The following is a 10,734-nucleotide window of genomic DNA, read 5'->3' on the forward strand; positions in this document are numbered from 1 at the left end:
TCAAATAAAATCTACAAAGCAAATCGACTGCTTTATTTGGCAGCATTAAAGGTGTTTTTATGGTTTTCATAACAGATTTGTACGGTATGTTGTAACAGGTAGGCCTATTTTAAATAGTGCTACTTGAACTAACGTTACATGACAAACATTTTTATTTAATTTTTTTTATTATTGCCGTTTCTGTCTGTATTGACCAGAAGTTGCTTTTTTCCCACTCACTCTTGGAGGTGTTTCAGGATAAATAATTGAAAATTCAACACAGCTGTTTCAATATAAAAATGTCAACTACATCACAAACAGACACACAAAACTTTCAGCAGCAGAGGACTAGTCATCTAAATATGAATATGAATGATATATTCATGAATTATACTGTGCATAAATACAATAACAGGGGGCCAGGGACTTTTCAGTTGCTGAATAAAATGTGTGACAGATTGCCTAATATGAACGGATCAATCTTTCCACATGGTTTTCAGGACTGGTGTGTTTCTGCTGTTGGCAGCGGTCACATGTTTAAGAGTGTTTTGAGAAGTCAGGGAAACAGGGATCACCTCTCTTCTACTCTCTATCTGTTTTCTATCAGCTCTCTGTCGTTGTTTGTTTGACGTGCCAGTGTCTACGGTAGATGTACAGGACTGCATCTTTCAGATTCCCATCAAGAGGAAGTTGCATTCAGGATGTAAACTGATTGCATTTATCCATTTGGGCAGAGAGGCTCTGATCATGGGACCCCTGGCAGTAGGACAACACTTTCTGGTAAATATGCTTGTTTTACCTTGGGCACATTGATAAAGCAATGCTAAGCTCAAATATAAAACTGCGCTGCCAGTATAAATCTGAGCCCGAGCATTTATCAAATGAGATATACACTGATCAGGCATAACATTATGATCACCTTCCTAATATTGTGTTGGTCCCCTTTTTGCTGCCAAAACAGCCCTGACCCGTCGAGGCACGCACTCCACTAGACCCCTGAAGGTGTGCTGCGGTATTTGGTCCAGTTCTGATGATCACGTGCTTTCGGTGGTGGACAGCATGGGCCTCCTGGCTGGTCTACAGTAGCTCGTCTGTTTGATTGAACCACACGAGCAAGCCTTCGCTCCTCACGTGCATCAATGAGCCTTGGCAATGTCCATGACCCTGTCGCCGGTTCACCACCGCTCCTTCTTTGGACCACTTTTGATGGCTACTGACCACTGCAGACCGGGAACACCCAACAAGAGCTCCAGTTTTGGAGATGCTCTGACCCAGTCGTCTAGCCATCACATTTTGGCCCTTGTCAAACGCTCAAATCCTTACGCTTGCGCTTCTAACACATCAACTTTTAGGACAAAATGTTCACTTGCTGCCTAATAGGCTACATCCCACACACTAACAGGTGCCATGATGAAGAGATAATCAGTGTTATTCACTTCACCTGTCAGTGGTCATAATATTATGCCTGATCTGTGTATATTTGGATTCTTGGAAAGATTTAGATTTTTGTTAAGCCACTTTTAATCACACATAAATAAATAAAAAAGTTAAGGTGCATTCTCTCTTGGGTGATATTTCTATCCACGAGGCTTCTGGTGTCATCTGAGTCCTGCTATTTTAGCTGTACGACAATAGTCTGTTATGCTGCTTAATATTGAAAACTGGTCTAAACGTTTGGCTGCAGTAACACGCATGACGTAGGAGATTTAGGGGAACAAACAGTATTTAATAATAAATCCAAGGAGAAACTCGTAGAATGCAACCATAGAAACTAACAAGCAAAGTAAACACAGGCAAACGGGAACAGAACATAACCAAACTGAAACACACAGTGACACTAAATAACCCTGACAACTGGAATTTGTCATATTATTTTAAGTTATTATCATAATTATAAATACACTAGTTTGTTGCACATATAGTTTTACTATGGACTGCAGTTTGTTACTAATGTATTGAAAGTCTCTAACATTCACAGAAAATAGTTTACTTACTTCTGGACGTAGTTGCTTTTGAAACTTACCCACATTTTGGCATTTCATTTTTGCATGAACCTAGAATAAAATGTTTTTAAAATGGAAAAATGTACAGTTAAATTACAGTTAAAGGTATACTTCAAGTTTAAAAAAAAAAAAACCTAAATAGGAACATAGTAGTACTTAAAGTGCAAAAATAATATAAATAGTATACTATACATATGATGTTATGTTCACAAAACAAGTACTTGCAGTATAAAACTACTAAACTATAGTTATATATAGCAACTATAGTTATATATAGCAACTATAGTTGTTTAATGAGAGTATATCTCAAAGTGTACTTTCATAAACTAAAAAATATACAAGTTTTTGACTAACGTAAACTATCAGTATACCTATAAGTTCCCTTGTAGTTGCACTACAAACGAAAAACTAGTTGTAAACTAGTTGTGTACACAAAGTTTACTACTGTTACACTTTAAGTATACTTTAAAAGTATACTTTATACACTAAAAAGTAGGCCATGGAATCATGGAAGGGATTAATATTGGACAATGTCTTACTGTTTACCTTGTCATCAATGTATCATTTTGTACTGTCACAAAACAAAACAAAAAATTATTTGTTCACTTCCTGATATTCCTGATATTTTACTCACCCCCATCTCACCCAAGATGTTCATGTCTTTCTTTTTTCAGTCGAAAATACGTTTTTTTCAGGAAAACGTTGCAGGATTTTTCTCCACACCATGGACTTCCATGGCAACCAAAATGTTGAAGGTCAAAATCAATGCAGTTTAAAAGGGCTTCGAAGGGCTTCAGAGGCTCTGCATGATTCCAGACGAGGAATAGGGTCTTATCTAGCAAAACTATTACTTATCTAGTAAAAAAATTTTTTTAAATGAATATACTTTTTAACCTAAATTGCTCATCTTGCGCTGCTCTGCGGCGTGCCAATGATTGCGTACTTCCGCCTACGTCTAGTGTGACCTTTTCTACGATATTGCGTAATCCTTGGCACGTCGCAGAGCAGCGCAAGATGAGCAATTTAGGTTAAAAAGTATATTACTTTTTTTTTTAAATGACCAATCTTTTGGCTAGATAAGACCCTAATCCTCATCTGGGATTGCGCAGAGCCTCTGAAGCCCCTTGAAACTGCAATGATTTGGACCTTCAACATTTTGGTTGCCATGGAAATCCATGATGTGGAGAAAAATCCTGGAATGTTTTCCTAAAAAAAAACGGATTTTCTTTTCGACTGAAGAAAGAAAGACATGAACATCTTGGATGAGATAGGGGAGAGTAAAATATCAGGAAATTTTCATTTTGAAGTGTCCATTAAATCCATTAAAGGGGTCATTACATGTTTTTTAAATTATTTTTTTATTTTATTTTATGTTACTTTAAGTTTTTTGCACTTAAAAAAAACTAAAATATGTAGGAAAAAGGACTATTATTTTCTATATATATATTCTGACCCTCTGTCTGAAATTATACATTTTTACATGACTGGCTAACATCATTGCACAGGATACAGTATCAACGCCTGTTTGTAGTTTGTAGTTATACAACTGACTGCATTATCTGTCAACACAGAGTTTCTCTGTGACCTCATCATTACATTGTGTCTCATTTACAAAACATTTTGCAGTCAAATCCTCTGAACATCTAATCCTCTAAAGTGATCCATTAAAAATAAACCAAATGCATTTGCCCATGTGATGTCACAAGTCCCCCAATATCCAAACGAGCTGTTTTTGGAGCTCTATTAAATAAATGCGTTGTTTATAATGAGGAGGACATTTCAAGCTCTGAAACTAGCAGGATGTTTTAATGGTACAAAGACCTCTTATATGTCAAAAGATCAAGGCAAATTTGATTTCTCATGTCATGACCCCTTTAAATTTTGCATTCTAGAGTTTAAAACAATGTGCCAGTAGGTGGTGATAAGTGACTGTACATTAGGGCTGTGCAATTAATCGAATTTCGATTTCGATTTCGATTTTGCCTCCCAACGATCACCAAAATAGTACAATCGAGAAAAAACGATTATTTTGCCTTGCGTTCTGAATGAAACGCGCACGCGCACATCCGCCCCTCCCGAACCCACAAATCTCTCTCAGGTCGTGAGTCTCGTGTGCATATCATCCGCTGGAATTTAAAAACTCGGCGCGATGGCAGAAGGAGGGCAGTTACAGCAGCGTTTGGTGAGCAAAAATGGCAAAACCAACTCCGTTGTCTGGGAACAGTTTGGCTTCGAGGAATCAGACGACGAGCAGAAACATGCTAAGATTTGCTACATGGTAGTGGCTGCAACGCAAGGGAACACCACGAATTTGTTTAACCACTTGAAAATTAAACAGAGTGACCTATGACAATCTAATAAAGAAACAAAAACTGACGAGAGCAGGGGTGCCGTGTAAACGTCCTTTGTTTTCCTTCATATTTTTCAAATAATTCTCTCTTTGTAAACTTTGTTCAATGCATGCGAGATTGCGAGTGCTGCCATATTTTCGAATATGACCAGTCGTTTTCACCGTCATCACCCGGGTTTAGTGCTTTAGGGTTTAGGTTTAGAATGAGAAGCCGGGCGCGCTGTGAGAAAATGTGTCTCTGTGCGTTCATCCGAGAGCGCGCACACGTCTCACAGCGCGCAGATATGGAGTTCTCTTTCAAGTCTTGCTCTTAAACGGACAAACTCACACAAAACGTATGTCAACATGTCCATCTTGATGAGTATCTTAGCAGACATAGTCTGTATATGCCTTAAGTGAACTTTATACAGTCGATAAAGAAGACGCGAGGTCTTAAAGGGGCAGTAGCCTTTACTGCTGTCTGTTTGATGTCAAACAACAAAAGACAAGGACATCACTCACCGCTCTTGATTGAATAGCTTTTGTAAGTTTAATAGGATTAATCTTTAATTTATGCACTCAAATATGCAATGTTATTTTACATTTGATACATTTCTGTACCTGAAAACTAATGTTAGACGTACATGAAAAGCATAGCCGAACCATATTGTTGATCTTATTTATTTGTGGTTATCATTTTTACGTGAATACTTTTATACTTTGATTCGAATATATGTTATATTATTTATTTTAATAGTTCAAAAAGTACAACAAATGTTACAATTTCAATTGAATTGTTGAAAGGTGTATTTTTAATAAATACAACACATTCCCAAAGTCATGTGAAATAATCGTGTTACATAATCGTGATTTCAATATTGACCAAAATAATCGTGATTATGATTTTTTCCATAATCGAGCAGCCCTACTGTACATACACTGCGTCCGAAATCATGTACTGTCTGAGTAGGTATTACATTTCAATTTACTTTCAATCTATAGTATGAATATGAATATACCTAGAAAGTATGCAATTTCCAATGCAGCCACTCTTTATGCGCGCGTCATTGAATTATTTACTCAAAAGATTAATTAAAAAAACACAACATAATTCATTCAGGAACTGTCTGTATTTATGAATGAGTCATTGACTTTGACTTCATTTGCAACTTTTCATTAACAGAACAAAAAAATAGATGAAGCAGTAATTTTATGTCTAAAATGTAGCCTACACAAATGTGCAGTTTGCCTGAATATCAGTAGGCCTATGTTTATATTAATAATAATGACAAATGATAAATAATGATCTGTAGCTTAATATGAATTATTAAGGGACACATGTTTTAGTATCAATGAAGGGGTGCATAACTACTGATGGGACTATGGTGGTACAAAAGACAAAAGAGGTTGGGAAAAAATGGATTAAAATGGATTGCGTGTGTGTGACGGTTCGGTGCAGATGATTGAGTGTTTTTCTCTGCAGCTGTGATTGGCTCAAAGGGAGAGTCGTGTTGAACCAAATGAACTTCACGCACATGTTCCTGTAAAATAAATGTTGGTAACGACACAAAACAACAAATATAAACAGACACACATGGCATACCAATCAACAAACAGACAAAAACACAAGTAGAAAAAAACGAAGGTGTGGACAAAATGTGTTTGTATTAAGCACTAAAACTACAAGCACTTATCGGCCCACACAAGAGACGAAACTGACTATAAAGTTTGGTCATTGGTGCCCTTGACATCAGCGATCAGTGGTGTTAAAAGTTGTGAACATTTTTATGTGCATGTGCTTGGGGATTTTTCAGAGGAAGAAAAAGTGACTAAATGCAGCTGTTGGCAGCATATGTGTGTTTGGGGGACTGATGAATTCTAGTCAGTAGGATGATTCATTATTAACAATGCCAGAAAAGTCTAAGCACAGAGAATAATTAGGACTGTAACACTGACAAATATCGTACAATAGTGCCCTGCAGCAGGACGTTTATCAAATGTATCACTAGATGCACACCAATAACAGGAAGCATTGGCCGTGAGACACACGCATTTGATTGGTTTCACACGCTCACACGCCACACCCCCGATTTCTCACGCTGAAGTGCCAACCGGTCTGTCAAATGCCTGAAAGATGAGTTTATCTATATATCTATATCTACATGTTGAGCCGATCATGCTTTCGGTGAGGGGGTTCAAGATAAATGGGCAAATAAATACGGTGTTGCGCGACTTAAAGCTACATTCCGTTTTGGGTTCTGACGAGAACGAGCCTGTAATGAGCGAAGTGGAGCGCTGTGACGCTCAGAGGTGCGTTTCCCGAAAGTGTCGTTCGCTAACTATGGTCACAGGTTCCGTCATTATAAGCATAGTTAAACGAGTCGTGTTTCCCGAAACCATAGTTCCAACGAACGTTCGCAAACAGCATCGCAAAGTTGATTTGCATACATTTTGTTCTTGCACTGATGTTAAATTTGTAGCCATTTTGCACTTGGGCAGCCGGTTTGAGATATAGGCTATATTTGAGTATTGTGTGTAATGATTCTGACAGTTTTTTCCATTGAAATGACTGGGGAAAAGTGTCCCAATAACCCTGAATGCCTTTACTCTTTGAAATCATAATTATTGGATTATGAAGCTTGAAACCCCAAATATTATAACATTCTTCATGAACAATTATTCAGTTATTTGTATACAATCTCATTGTAAAAAAGAAGAAAAAGAAACATGGTTTCAATGTAGCCAGCTACTTTTTGATAGTAACTTGTAGTGTAGCTATTTTCAAAAGGGTAGCTTGAATATAACTTAACTACTCAAAGTAGTTTTTACTACAACACTGGTTTTTTAGATCAGCCACAGCAAAAAAAGAACCACAGAATAGACAGAAGAGCAACAGACAGGACAGTTATTTTCCTTTTTCTTCCCTGTAAAAGTATGCTGTAGGTTGATGTATAATCAATTTGTTCTATTTAGACAAAACCATGCCTCTACATAGTGCTTTAAAATTGTGTGTGTGTGTGTGTGTGTGTGTGTGTGTGTGTGTGTGTGTGTGTGTGTGTGTGTGTGTGTGTGTGTGTGTGTGTGTGTGTGTGTGTGTGTGTGTGTGTGTGTGTGTGTGTGTGTGTGTGGGAATGTTTTTTGTGAAATATCAGGACACAAATGTGTATAATGACATGGGTATGACATAGGTATTACAAAAAGAGGGTGAAATATGAGGACGTTCCCCATGTCCTCACTTTTCAAAATGCTTATAAATCACACAGAATGAGTTTTTTTTTCACAGAAAGTGAACTGCACAGTCTCCTGTGAGGGCTAGGTTTAGGGGCAGTGGCAGTGTAAGGGGATAGAAAATACGGTTTGTACAGTATAAAAACCATTACGCCTATGGAATGTCCTCACATTTCACAAAAACAAACGTGTGTGTGTGTGTGTGTGTGTGTGTGTGTGTCTATAGGATATACTGTATACAAAGCGTCATATAGATGCATTTTGTCTTAATAGAAATAATTAATTATCAACCTTATCTATCAAAGGCAAAAAAGAAATCAACAACAAAAGCCAATACTACCCCATTCAAATGCTGATGCAGAGAGAGTGTTTTCTGTGATGTGTGTGTGTATATAGCTATTATATATATATATATATATATATTTCATATATATATATATGTGTATATATGTGTATATATATTATATATATATATATATATATATATATATATATATATATATATATATATATATATATATATATATATATATATATATATATATATATATATATATATATATATATATATATATATATATATATATATATATATATATATATATATATATATATATATATATATATATATAGCTATTATTATAATATTATTATTTATTTTATTTTTTGTTACAATTTTTGCTTTGTTCGCGGCAAAATTTTGGTTGGCCCCACCAAATCTCACTCTAAGTTTTTTTGAAAAGTTGGCAGCGCTGTAATAAGCATAGCCTACTTTCACATTATGCTGTCATGGACCTAATCTGTTGCCCTTATTTTATTAAACAAATCCATTAAAGTATAGCGAAGAGGGTGAATTTACAATCCATCTTCTTGTATTAGGCCCTAAATAAAGAATTGTAAATGATCGTGTACTGTCTGAGGGTAGTATGAGTATAGTATGAAAGAAATTCGGACATACTCCATCTGCCATGTTGTAGGGTCACGTGACATAAACACTTCCATTCATAAATCCCCTCCAATGGCCTCACGGTATAGTAAAGTGTCCATCTAATGCACAATTCAGAATCTCTGCTGAAGTTGTCCAGGGACTTTTCAGCTACTGTTTTTTGAATACCATGTATTATTTTGGACATACTATTTTGGTGTACCGTTTTTCGCATACTAGCCTAGGAGGAAAGTACTCAATTTTGGACGCAGCAATAGTTTTCTTAAAGCCAGTGTATCTGCTCTGGTCTGTATGACTCAGGGTCCAAGCCATGTCAGGAATGAAGTAGCCCGGCTTCCAGAGAATATGTACTTGTTTTGTAATTAAATTTATTCTTATTAATTTTATTTTGCTGTTCTTATAACTGCATGAGAAATGTACAAACAACTGTCGGTATATAATGTATATATTCATGTATAAACACAAATGCATATTTAACATATGTAATTCTTTTTAGGATGTATAGCACCATTGTTCACTAGGCCTATTTGTTCAAATATGAATTATGCATTGAGGTTTGTGTCAGTGCTGTGTGGATGTGGTTTTAATATTCTGTTCCAGTGAAGTTCTGACAAAACTCAGCCTTGACAGGAAAATATATTGCCTATTTTATCAAATTTTGCGTTTATTATTATAAGCATGTGACTATGTGTTTATTATTATTAGAGGCATGTGACTATGCCAAAGGAATGGTCTCCATGAGTTCAATAGCATCCCAGATAAGGAGAGTCCTTCCGGAATTTATTACTCACCTGTGACCCTTACCAATGTTTCTTATGAATATTGGACAAAGTGTGTGAAAGATAATGACCTCATTTTCATAAAGAACACAATACTATGTTTGTACTTCTAAAGAATCACAAGCTTTTGTTAGTCAAAGACCTTATTTTCTGCAATAATCCAAAAGCCAATGGAAAAATTCTATTGGGCTTATGTCGAGGGAACCAGGGTGATGCTAACTTCCAGGTTGGCCAACAAAAATACGTCATCTTTGCACCACTCTATTGGTTCAATTGAATTGGAGATTTAAAAATAGTTCTCCCATCATTACACTCTCTATTGATGTTGCTACAGTTCTCATAAGTAAACACAGCCAATGAAGAATCTAATATAGAGCAGCATAGCCACTTGATCATGTAGTGTGTGATACATTGAGCACTTTAAAATAGTAAAAACACAAACAACGCCCTCAAGAGGTTAAATTGTGAAGTGTAACTGCAAGTCATTCAAATAAACTTGACATGTTGACAAAATCATTGGACCATCAGTTCTCTTTCACAACAGATATGGAGAGAGAGAGAACAACTATTTCTTTTTGGCTAAGCACCCAGTCTGGTTCTGATTGTAGCCCTTTCTCAAGCTCTCTTTGATTATAACACTAGCAAACAAATTATTCATAATTTATGCTTTTCATGTATTACACATCACCACATTGGTCTCCATTTGTTTCTCATAAAATCAACAAAATGAAGTATGTGACTCAGGAGATCTTTTCATTGTCATTAAATATTAAACAATGCACCCAACATGAAAACATAGTTTACTCACTCTCATGCCATTCTAAACCTACATGATGTACTATTGCACATATACACCAATCAGGCATAACATTATGACTGGTGAAGTGAATAACACTGATTATCTCTTCATCACGACACCTGTTAGTCATAACCGCAGACTAGTCAGGGTGCCCATGCTGACCCCTGTCCAACGCCGAAAGTGCCAACAGTGGACACGTGGGCATCAGAACTGGACCACAGAGCTCTGCTAACATCTTGGTGCCAGATACCACAGCACATCTTCAGGGATCAAGTAGAGTCCATGCCTTGATGGCTCACGGCTGTTTTGGCAGCAAAAGGGGGACCAACACAATATTAGGAAGATGGTCATAATGTTATACCTGATCGGTGTATACAGTCTTTCTCAGACTAGACCTCACTATGTAGTACTACATATATTTGAGCCATTTACATGAAATTAGCATTTTCATGGTATAATAGACAAACAAACAGTCACGTCTCCATGTTTTCAGCATAGGCTGCAGGTACAGTAATTCCTTGTAATCTGGGCTGTAATCTCAGCTTTGACTAATTATAGTGAGCTCTCTGTACTCCTAAATTAAGCTGTGATGCATTGGAGACCAGCACTCCAACACAGGAAAAGACATCATATCATTCACACACTGCACCCTAAATTAACACACGTAGACA

The sequence above is a fragment of the Gobio gobio genome (assembly GCF_949357685.1).
Source record: "Gobio gobio genome assembly, chromosome: 7".
Taxonomy (NCBI): domain Eukaryota; kingdom Metazoa; phylum Chordata; class Actinopteri; order Cypriniformes; family Gobionidae; genus Gobio; species Gobio gobio.